The sequence below is a fragment of the Rattus norvegicus genome, chromosome 17 (assembly GCF_021556685.1).
Source record: "Rattus norvegicus strain SHRSP/BbbUtx chromosome 17, alternate assembly SHRSP_T2T, whole genome shotgun sequence".
NCBI lineage: Eukaryota > Metazoa > Chordata > Mammalia > Rodentia > Muridae > Rattus > Rattus norvegicus.
The window spans coordinates 92,796,732-92,809,552 of record NC_141550.1 but is presented as its reverse complement, the minus strand read 5'-3'; the positions used below and the strand labels follow the sequence as shown (position 1 = coordinate 92,809,552).

The 12,821-nt window shown below is 38.5% G+C and overlaps 1 long non-coding RNA gene across 1 annotated transcript in view; it reads right to left on the bottom strand.

The window, feature by feature from the left end:
- LOC148000327 (uncharacterized) overlaps nt 1-12,821 on the bottom strand; it is a 32,901-nt gene that overhangs the window by 2,438 nt on the left and 17,642 nt on the right. The window contains exon 2 of the long non-coding RNA XR_015641950.1: nt 560-873. This is a non-coding gene — a long non-coding RNA (uncharacterized LOC148000327). The remainder of the gene's footprint in view (nt 1-559; nt 874-12,821) is intronic.

The window sequence follows — 12,821 nt, the reverse complement described above, 5'->3', positions numbered from 1 at the left end:
TGGAAGGACCCATGACTCCAGCCACATATGTAGCAGAGGATGGCATTGTCCCCATCAATAGGAAGGGAAGCCCTTGGTCCTGTGAAGGCTTGTTTCCTCAATGTAGGGAAATGCCGGTGTTGAGTTTGGAATGGGTGGTTGGGAGTGGGAGCGTCTTCATAGAATCAGAGGGAGGGGGAGGGGATGGCCGAGGCTGGGAAAGGGAGTAACATTTAAAATGTAAATACATAAAATATCCAAGAAAATATACAGTTGAAAATACCAAATACACATAGTGATACCCTAACAACATGAAGCATTTATGCCTTTGGTTTTGAAGCACTGAATTTGGACAATGGAACTTTGTAATACAAAGAGTAAATGGTTAAATATTCCCAGCTACCAGACTTGTTTCTATTTTTATTCTTTTATCCCCTTACTCCTTTTAATATTCTTTCTTTGTTTTCATTACTGTTTGGACTATCACATTGTTAATGCTCTTTGCTTTAGCTGTACGTACAATATTATTCAAGAGGAAAAAGGGTGAACAATCGGGTTGAAAAGTATGCAGGTTACTCACAAATGGTGTGTTGAGTAAACAAAGATGAGCATGTAGATCTGAATCCTTTAGGTGTGTGGGGTGTGCAGGGCTTGCTGTGATGGGAGAACTGGGTTCTGATGTTGCCAAGTATTAACAGTTTCTGTTGCTCATGTTCTTGTGCTTGAGTGCTGCCATCTGGTTATCTCTGGGTTTAATTGGTCTAGCTGTCTCTTACTGGAGCCTGTCCCTACTGCAAGCCTGTTACCCTGTGAGCCTGTCATTCTGTGATCCTGGATACATCAGAACTTCTTCGGGGTCAAGCTTGCTTCTACATGTGGACTCAGTGGGGTCATCTAAAATTGTCAAAGCATTAATAAAAATATTAGTTGTGAAATTACTCTGTTCATATATAGAAGTAAATATTCATATATACACACACACACATATATAAAAAATAAACAATTAGGCTCCAAATATCAAATGTGTTCCCACAATTTTAATATCTCTTTTTTATATTTTTATTTTAACCTGTGTATTATCATAATTTTTAAACAGCCTTAAACTTCCTTGACCAATCTAGCAATTAGTTACAAAGCCTCTAATGGGAGAAATTGAGGAGAATACTCTCTGGCAACATTCCAGACCCCACTTGAAAATGCCTAGTGTCATCTGTGCCGTCTGAACACAGGGACCTAGGAGCATTCAGGGGCAGGACCCTTCTAGTTCCTGCCCTCCCTGAGAGCTGAAAATCAGCTGCCAGGAGGAACGACATCCCTGAGAACAGAACACTCTGTCCTTGGAACTGGCTGAAAGTGAACAGGAAAAGAGGTCCACAGGAGTGCAGACACACGGGCCTACAGGAGAATCAAGCCACAGCCAGAAACAGCAAGACAAGCTAACATCAGAGACAAACTGATGATGAGAAGTAAGCACAGGAAGACAAACAACAGAATCTAAGACTACTTGGCATCATCAGAGTCCAGTTCTCCCTTCAAAGGAAATACTGGATATCCAGACACACTGGAAAGGCAAGACTTAGATTTTAAATCCCGTTTTGTCATGACAATGGGGGACTTAAAGAAGGTCAGAAATGACTCCCTTAAGGAAATACAGGACAACACCGGTAAACAAGTACAAGCACTTAAAGAGGAAACACAAAAATCCCTTAAAGAATTACAGGAAAACACAACCAAGCAGTAGAAGGAATTAAACAAAACCATCCATGAGTGAAAAATGTAAATAGAAACAATAAAGAAAGCACAAAGAGAGACAACCCTGGAGAGAGAAGATCTGGGGAAGAGATTAGGAGTCGTAGATGTGAGATTCACCAACAGAATACAAGGAAGAGAAGATAGAATCTCAGGGGCAGAAGATACCATGGAAAACATCAGAAGAACCGTCAAAGACAATGGAAAAAGCAGAAAGTTCTCAGCCCAAAACATACAGCAAATCCATGGAAGAATGAGAAGCTCAAACCTTAGGAATATAAGTATATAAGAGAGAGAAGACTCCAAACTTAAAGGGCCAGTAAATATCTTCAACATATTATAGAAGAAAACTTCCCTAACCTAAAGAAAGAGATGCCCATAAACATACAAGAAACATACAGAACTCCAAACAGACTGGAACAGAAAAGAAATTTCTCCTGTCACATAATAGTAAAACACCAAATGCAGAAAACAATGAAAGAAATTTCAAAGAAGTAAGGGGGTAAGGTCAAATAACACATGAAGGCAGACCTATAAGAATTACACTGGTCTACTCACCAGAGATTATGAGAGCCAGAAGGTCCTGGAGAGACGTCATACAGAACCTAAGAGATCACACCTGTGAGCCCAGGCTATTACATCCAGCAAAACTCTCAATTAACATAGAAGAAGAATCCAAGATATTCCACGACAAAACCAAATTTACAAAATCTCTTTCTACAAATACAGTCCTATAAAGGATATTATGTAGAAAAGCCCAACACAAGGAGGGAAATCACACCCAAGTAAAAGCAAGAAAGTTAATCTCTTTGCAACCAAAATAAAGAAGAGAAACACACAAACATAATACCACCTCTAAATACAAAAATACCAGAAAGCAACAATCACTATTCCTTAATATCTCTCAACAACAATGGACTCAATTCTCCAATAAAAAGATACAGACTGACAGATTGGATATGTAAAGAGTACCCAGCATTTTGCTCCCAGGAAACACATCTAAGAGACAAATATTGACCCTACCCCAGAGTAAAAGACTGGAAAACGACTTTCCAAGCAAATGGTCCAAGGAAGCCAGTGAGAGTAGCCATTCTAATGTTGAATAAACCAAAAGTCAGTAAAAAGATAAGAAAGAAAACGTCATATTCATCAAAGGAAAAATCCACCAAGATGAACTCTCAATCCTAAATGTCTATGCTCCAAATGCAAGGGCATATACATTCATAGAAGAAACCTTACTAAAGGTCAAATCACACCTTGTACCTCACACAATAATAGAACAAGGTTTCAACACCCCTCCCTCATCAATGGACAGACCATGGAAATAGAAATTAAACAGACATAGAGAAATTAACAGAAGTTATGACCCAAATGTACTTAACAGATATTAATAGAACACTTCATCCTAAAACAAAAGGATACACCTACTTCTCAGCACCTCATGGTATCTTCTCAAAAATGAACCATATAACTGATCATGGAAACATAAATTCAACAGAGATGTAGAGAAACTAACAGAAGAATGAGACAAATGGATTTAACAGATATTTGTAGAATATTCCATCCTAAAAAAAAGGTTATACCTTCTTCTCTGAACCTCCTGGACCCTTTTCCAAAATTAACGAAATAATCAGTCACTGAACAGGCCTGAACAGATACAGGAAGATAGAAATAATCCCATGCATTCCATCATGTTCCCACAGACTAAGGCTGATCTGCAATAACAACAATAACGAAAGAACGCCCACATATACGTGGAAGTTGAACAACGCTCTACTCACTTATAACTTAGACAAGGAAAAACATGAAGAAATTAAAAGACTTCTTAGAGTTTAATGAAAATGAAGGTAAAACATATCCAAACTTATGGCACACAACAAAAGCTGTGTGAAGAAGAAAACTCAAAACTGTGAGTGACTGCAAAAAAGAAAAAGACAGGGGAGAACACACATCAGTTCCTTGACAGCACACATAAAAGCTCTAAAACAAAATGAAGCAAATGCACCCAAGAAGAGTAGAAGGTAGGAAATAATCAAACTCAGGGCTGAAATCAACCAAGTAGAAAGGAAAAATGTCTATACAAAGAATCAACTAAACCAAGAGCTGGTTCTCTGAGAAAATCCACAGGATAGATAAACCCTTAGACAGACTAACCAGAGGGCACAGAGAGTGTGTCCAAATTAACAAAATCAGAAATGAAAAGGGAGACATAACAACAGAATCTGAGGAAATTAAAAGGATCATCAGGTCCTACTAAAAAAAAGCCTATATTCAACAAAATTAAAAATCTGGAGGAAATGAATAGTTTTCTAGACAAATATCACGTACCAAAGTTAAACCATGAACAGGTAAACCATCTAAATTACCCCATAATTCCTAAAGAAGTAGAACCAGTGATTAATTGTCTGCAAATCAAAAAGAGCCCACCACAAGATGGGTTTAATGCAGAATTCTATCAGACCTTCATAGAAGACCTCACACCAATATTCTCCAAACTATTCCACAAAATAGAAACAGACAAAGCACACCAAATGTCTTCTATGAAGCCACAATTACTTATACCACAGAAAGACCCAACAATGAAAGAGAATTATAGACCAACTTCCCTAATGAATATCAACACAAAAATACTCAATAAAATTCTAGAAACCAGATCCAAGAACACATCAAAATGATCATCCATCACGAGGAAGTAGACTTCCTCCCAGGAATAGAGGGATGGTTCAATAAATGGAAATCCAACGACATAATCCACTTTATAAAAATACTCAAAGATAAACACCACATGATCATTTCATTAGATGCTGAGAAAGGAATTGACAAAATTCAACACCCTTGCATAATAAAAGTCTTGAAAAATCAGGAATTCAAGACCCTTACCTAAACACAGTGAAAGCAATGTACAGGAAACCACAGCGAACATCAAACTAAATGGAGACAAATGTTAAACAGTCCCACTAAAATCAGGGAATAGACAAAGCTACGCATTCTCTCGCTATTTAATAATAAATATAGTTTTCAAAGTCTAAGCCAGAATAATCAGACAACAAAAGAATGTCAAAGAGATACAAAGTGGAAAGTAAGAAATCAAAATATCACTATTTGCAGATGATGTCATAGTATACTTAAGGGATGACAAGAGTTCCACCAGAAAACTACTAAGCCTGATAATGAGCAAAGTGGCTGGGTATAAAATTTACTCAAAGATATCAGTAGCCATTCTGTACTCAAAGGTTAAACAGGCTGAGAAAGAAATTAGGGAATGATACCCTTCATATTACTCCCAAATAATACATAATATCATGGTATGACTTTAACCAAGACAGTGAAAGATCTGTATGACAAGAACTTCCAGTCTCTGAAGAAAGAAATTGAAGAAGATGTCAGAAGATGGAATGACCTATCATGCTCATGGATTGGCAGAATTAATATGGTAAAATTGGCCATTTTGTCAAACGCAATGTACAGATTCAATATACGCTCCAAAATGCCAACTGAATTATTCATAGGGACAATATGAGCAATTTGCATATTTGTTTGGAATAACAACAACAAAAATAGCAACAACATCATCAACAACAACAAACAAAACAAAACAAAACAAAAAACGAAGGTAGCTAAAAGTACTCTTAACAATAAAAGAGAAGACCTTCTGGTGGAATCTCCATTCCTGATTTCAGCAGTATTACACAGCAGTAGTTATGAAAACTGCATGTTAGTTGTACAGAGACAGACAGATAGATCAGTGGAATTTATTTGAAAACCCAAAAATGAACCCACACACCTATGGTCACTTGATCTTTGACAATAAGCTAAAGCCATTCAATGGAAAAAAGATAGCATTTTCAAGAAATGGTGCTATTTCAACTTGATGTCAGTATGTAGAAGAATGCAAATAGATTCATTCTTATCACCCTGTACAAAGCTTAAGTCCAAGTGGATCAAGGACCTCCTCATCAAACCAGATACACTCAAACCAATAGAAAAAAGTGGGGAAGGGTCTGAAACACAGGGGCACTGGGGAAATTTTCCTGACTAGAACACCAATGGCTTATGCTCTAAGATCAAGAATCTACAAATGGGACCTCATAAAACTGCAAAGCTTCTGTAAGGCAAAGGACTTTATCATTAGGACAAAAAGGCAACAAACAGATTGGGAAAAGATCGTTACCAATGCTACATCTGATAGAGGAATAATATCCCAAATATACAAAGAACTCAAGAAGTTAGACTCCAGTGAGTCAGAAAAACCATGAAAAAAAATGGGGTACAAAGCTAAACAAAGAATTCTCAGCTGAGGAATATCGAATGTCAAAAAAGCACCTAAAGAAATGTTCAACATACATCTGTAGTCATCCTGGGAATGCAAATTGAAACAACCGTGAGGTTCCACCTAACACCAGTCAGAATGACTAAGATAAAAAACTCAGGTGACAGCAGATGCTGGCAAGGATGAGGAGAAAGAGGAACACTCCTCCATTGATGGTGGGATTGTAAACTGGTACAACCTCTCTGGAAATCCCTGGGGAGGTTCTTCAGAAAATTGAAAACTGGACTCTCTGAGGACCCTGCTCTTCCTCTCCTGGCCATATACCCAAACGATGTTCCAACATAAAACAAAAACCCCAAAAGAACAACAATTCCAATCAGCCAGAGCTCCTAGGGACTAATCCACTACCCACAGAATACACATGGACAGAGCCATGGCTCCAGCTGCATATGTAGCAGAGCATGGCCTTGTTGGGTACCAATGGGAGGAGAAACCTTTTGTCCTGCAATGTCTGGACCTCCCACTGTAGTGGAATTTCAGGGCGGGGAGACAGGAAAGGTAGATGTTTGGGGAGGGGAACAAGCTTATAGAAGAAGGGGAGGGCAAATGGGATTGGAGATTATGGATATGATATCAGCAAAGAGAATAACATTTGAAATCTAAGTACAACTAAAAAACTAGAAAAGAAAAATTAAACAATAAAAATAAAATAAAAATAAATAAAAATATAAAAAGAGCAAACTACAGAAAAACAGTTATATACAATCAGCCTTAAGAGAACTAGCTTGGTGTATATGGGTGTTTGCTGGGCAAATATAGACATTAGTTTAAATCTCCATAAAAAGCACATCTGACTACATATGTGCCTCTAAACCAAGCCTTGAGAGCTGCCGACACAATATTGGTGCTGGCATGCCAACCTAGCTTCAAGTTCAGACACCATCTCAAAGGACTATGCAGGATAATGATAGAGCAGGACACCTGAACTCCTCCTCTAGACTGTGCATGAGAACAAATGCTCAAACCAGGTGTACACACACAGACACAGACACACACACACACACAGACACACAGACACACACACACACACACAGACGCATAAAATATTTTTGGAAGAGTATAGAAGACAATCTTAGCATAACTAAGTTAAAGAGGGGAGCAAAGAAAACAACTGGTGTAGTCTCAGAGTGTCTCCTCAACACATCACATTGCAAAGACATCATGTCTGGATTCAGCCTCCTTTACCAAACTCACTCCAGAGAGCTGCTGCAATCCTCCAGCCACAAGAAGATGCAACAAAAGGCACAGCCCACAATTTAATGTACTGGCTGACTGGCTTGTGGCATTTTGTTGTAACACATGAGTCTCATGCAACAAACCCAAAGCCACACTGTCATGCTCTCACTGAAGCTCAGGCTTGCTGGCAGCACCTGCTGAGACTAGTTTTCTGTTCTTTGATATTTCATGAGTGATACTCTAATTCATGTTCCTCTATAGCACACACAGAGGCTGCATGCAAAACTCCTACCTTAGGTTGGCCTCCTGAGCTGTTCAATAAGTTGCAAAATAGTGTTATGACTGAACATCTCACAATCCTCTGAGTTTCCCTCAGATGATGATGTGAGTTTGGTAAGGTCAAACATATGATTTCCTTGCTCTTTTACCAATAAAATGAATTATAGTTATATCAGATGTCTTTATAATATGTACCCAAAAACAAAAGTATATAGAGGAGACAAATACCCACGTTTTACATAAGTAACAATGCAGATGCTTCTGAAAAGCCTGACTTTTACAGGAAGGACACCTTTACTATTGGTGACATTTTCTTTTCAATTTTTGTGTTTATTAACTTGAGTATTTCTTATTTACATTTCGAGTGTTATTCCCTTTCCCGGTTTCAAGGCCAACATCCCGCTAATCCCCCCTCCTCCCCTTCTTTATGGTTGTTCCCCTCCCCATCCTCCCCACTTTGCCGCCTCCCCCCAACAATCACGTTCACTGTGGGTTCAGTCTTAGCAGGATATTGGTGAATTTTGAAAATGTTTTGAAAAGAAATATTTGAATATAACAAAAGATTCTTAATTTTTGTTTTCTACTATATTTCAAAATCACCGTATTACTTTAACTTTTGTACTCTATCTTATTAAATATGATTAAATAAATTTTTTTCATACTTTGTCCTTTTCATTGGAAGTTTTCTTTGAAGACCTACAAAAATATAACGTACTTTCAGATGAATATTAAATTTGTAAATAAAACACAAAAATGTTTATTTCACCTATTCATAAAATTTATCAGCTATTAGAAATAAAATAATTTTCTAAAAAGAAATATGCGGTAGACAAGAAGGGGAACATTAATATACAATGAATACCATGACTGCAATCATAAAAAGATTGAAATTAAGACTGGAACACAGCTCAGATTAACAGAAGGCACTGCTTCTGCACAGGAGTTGAGTTCAGTGGCCAGAAGCCATGCTGTGTGTCTCACAACCAACTCTAACTCCAGATCTACAAACACGTAAAACCTGTGGCTTCCACCACCAACTCTAGTCATGTCTGCATACAACTACAAGCACAGACATGTACATGATATTTAATATAATGATGATAATATTAACATTTTTAAAAATAATATATTTTGTTCAAATATTATAAGCGTTAAGACAAGGGAAAATGTCCTTCCTCATTTGTTTGATAGAAGCAAATACACTAACATCTCCATTGTCATTTCCAGTAAGAACTTGGAATGAGGTAGACACAAACTGTACCAGGACTTTAAATGCAGAAGTGTTCAAAACACAATACAGAGCTAAGATCACAAAAGGGGTCAAGGGAGCTCCAGTGGCCCAAACCTGCCCAGGGAAGACTTGAGCAGTTGCTTTAGCCTGGAAATGTACACTAAATCTTCATTTATGTCTTCACACTTTTGGTTGGTGTTTGGTTGAGAATTTTTGCTCTATTTATCAAATCTTGGCGAGGAAAAGCTTGTTTTGTTTAACAAACCATGTGTGCCTCTGCCTTCGGGGTTGAGGATTCTAGGATGACTACTGATCAGTTATTTTCTCTATCATTTAGAAACTATCAATCCTAGCTTTCTGTCTGGTGAGAAACTGGATGAAGACTCTATGGGAAAAACATGGGAAAGTCTCACCCCTAGGGATGGTAGTCAAAGTGCAGTTTGGTCAAAGTATGCCAGGGTCAGTGAGAGGTTAACATTTTATTCTTATGTGAGTCCAAGAAAAAGATCCATTTTTCTCAAGTGCAGATGGGATAGCTTCCACAAACCAACAGTTGTTACAGAATGTTAGGGTCTAAGTGAAAAATGAAGCAGGTTATCCATTGACTAATACATGAATGTTAGTGTGTGCCCATTAGTTTGTGTCATATTGAAAGAAAGCTGGAATAATTTCAGAAAAATCTGAATTGAGTTTAGGTAAGGTCATGGAACCTTGTAATTGACTGATGACATTGAGTATAAGGTCATGGCACTATATATGTATGTAACTGTATAACATTACAAACGATAAAGCAAACTAATACACTGTCCATTAACCAGTGTTGGATATCAGTTGTGAATAGTTTATTATAGTTCATATGATACCACTCATTATTCTTAAAGTAGAAAGAGGCTTCATTGGGGTTTGGATATCTACTATCAAGAGAGGATCCTGTGCTTGAACATTGGTCTCTGGCATGTGACCCTGTTTTCTGAGGTTGTAGAAAATCTGAAAAACATAACCTAGCAGAAAGAAGTAGGTCATAGGAGATATAGGGACTGCTAACTGGGTGTAACCATCTTCCTCAAGTCTCTACTGCCTCACTGACCTTAATCCTTTCCTGTCTGGAGGACAGAAAATAAAGAAATCTAGTGGACTGTGCCGAGCCCTCATTGGTCCATTTCCGCTCTGACCTCAAAAGGAACCATTGTGAGGTCATTTACTTCCTTAGTTACTGAAAACACATCTTGTCTGTACAGGGCATTAGCTGTTGGTTGGTGGCTGGGTTACTTGGTTGGTTTGGTTGGTTTGGTTGGCTGGTTGGTTGGCTGGTTGGTTGGTTGGTTGGTTGGACAGCAATTGCACTTATTCAGTTAGCCACTGAACTTGGATATTCATGAATTGTTGAATCTGAACACAGTGAGTTTTCCTCTATATTCCTATGTCTCACTTTAGACTTGTTTCTTTTCTGTATTTAAACTAAGCCTCTCTTCCTGTATATTTTTGTTTGAATATTGAATAGGAGAATTTTTCTTTGTTGATTTGATTTATCACTCGATTTTAACATTGTCATATTTTACATGTATTTATTCCATGAACTAATTTTGAACAATAGTTTATGATAACTACACAGCACAAACAATCTCCTAATGGCATTTCCAGATATGTACATGAAGAACTTTGACCATATTCCCATGATCACACTTTCCCTGGCTAGTCCCTTTCAGGTTCCTCAGTTTTTCCCTTTTAGTTTGTTCCCTTTCTTTCCAAGTACTGGCCAAATTGTTTCAAGTTCTCCTATTCAGAGGACTGATAGGCTACACTGGGTGGTCTATTAAGGAAAGGCACCAACAGGTCTCTGTGATTTAGCAGGAAGCCTCCCCCTAGCCGGTTAACTTGGGATCTTCCTTGCAGTGCAAAACTCATGACCCTATGCAAGCTACAAGGCAATACTTAGATCCTAATTTTTTGATGATAACTATGAAAGTAGGTAGCTGAATAGAATTCAAGGACAGAATAGATATAAGTCTAAGAAGATCCAGTTTTATACTGCCAAGAAGAACCTTCCAAAGTGGGACATATGATACTATGACCCTTCATTTAGCTGGGTCATTCTGTTGGCAGCTGTCATTCCATTGAATTGCTATCTTCTATCTTCAGGAGAACAAATGTGACTCTGAAGCTAGTGTGGTACCAGGCACAGGAGGTCGGGCCAGTAATGAACTTGAAGCAAAGGAACAAGCATGGGCCTTTGAGTCTTGCTGGCAAAACAGCTTAAAGTACACGTCCAGGAAAAAAAGTGCCTAGTGCTGCAATGGTCTGACCAGCATTCCACTGGACTCACTCCAACAACATTTAGAGAAAGAGAGGGAATATTATATTGACAATGTGTCTCTCCAAATTTCCAAACCTAGGCTTGAATAAAACTCCTTCCACCATTCCTATAGTTTTTATCTGCTAGTGGAATGGGAGTGGAGAACAGAACCTTCATAGTCAAGCAACAAAGAGCCTTTCAGGATCCTTTTTGCTTTCCATGACATTGCTGAGGAAGGAGGGTTATATTCCCTGGGACATTAAAAAATCTAACATCTGATTAGAGACCTAAGAAGTAGGACTTTGAAGCCCATGGCTGGACTATACCTGTACCTCCGTTTCATTGTTTGAAGGTTTAGCTTGTTAGCATTGCTAGGAAATGCTTTGTGTGCAATGTGTACACATGTGGTGCTTCTACATGACTATGAACATTTCAAGAGGGAATGTCCTTCCTTGACCTCTGCTAAACTGCAGTCCATTTCCTTTGGCATCTGTCATGGAGTTGGTTCGTAGTGAGTCCTGTCAGATTCCTTTAATGTGTAAAACTGAGGGGTTGTGGTGAGAGGGGATAGCAGCATACATTCAAAGAGGGGATAGCAGCATACATTCAAACACATGCAAATGGCCGACAAAAGCCCTTGCACCTCTGTCATTAATGTCATAATCTCATGTGTAAGCCCAATGGGTCTAAAGTTACTTTCTAGAGCTTTGGGAGCATAGATCAAGCAAAAATACATAGCAGCCATTCTTTCTTTCATTTCGCATGTTTGTTTTTGTTCCATGAGACAGACGCTCCTGGACCACAGGCTGGAATCATCATTTCCGAGTAGCCAAAGATTACTTGAAGTGATGATCTTCCTCCTCCACTTTCACAAATTTTATAATTAACATGGGCTTATCTTTATGAGACTATCCTGACTTTAACTTTGTCCTATGTCTGTCAGAGGACCCTGAGGGACTCTCATCACTCTCGGTCCAGGTAGCTTACCCAAGTCTAAATTTTTCCTATCTGACTGTTGTGTGCCACTTCCTACTTCTACCTTCAACCCCAATTCAACAGCAGTAAGATGTGGATACACAGGAAACTGCTACAGGGCACAACATGTCACCTGCACCAAAGATACACTGATCTCATACTTTTTCTTGACCCTCTGGGAATACATACACAGGGCCAGTTAGAATTAGAAAGCAGCCTTGGTACATAATTAATTTGTTGGGTACCTGTCCTTGCCTTGCTAACATCCTGATGCACAAGTAATCAACTTCTGTTGCTTTGAAGGTCAAACACAAGGCATTGTGTTTGAGAGCAGAAGGACCCAGAGTTCCAGAACACGGCATCTACTACATCAGTTGTTTATAGGTTCCTGGCTTAGGGGTGTTTACTTGATCATTTGGAACATATCAGTCACTGTTTCTAGTTCTTGATCCTGGTCAGAAGTTTCAAGCCTGAGGGCAGGCAATATGGGATTAATGGTGTCATATTCCTCTCAGCCCCACAAATGGTAGTCTCATGCCCAGAGGTGCAATGAATAATAGCATTTTGTCACAACAATCAAGGTAGTCAGGACTTACAATCCTTTAGCAACCACTTGTCGGAGTTTAAAAAGTAAATAGAATACATTGATTATGGACATGAATTATTACAAACTTACGAAGTCTGGGGTCCATGTGAAAAGCAAGACAATGTCCATCAACTTGCCTTTGAATATCAGAATCCATAAAAAACTGGAGTGCCAAAGCTCTGGCGTCCATTGTCATTCTCAGGATTCCTTGTTTGATTATTAA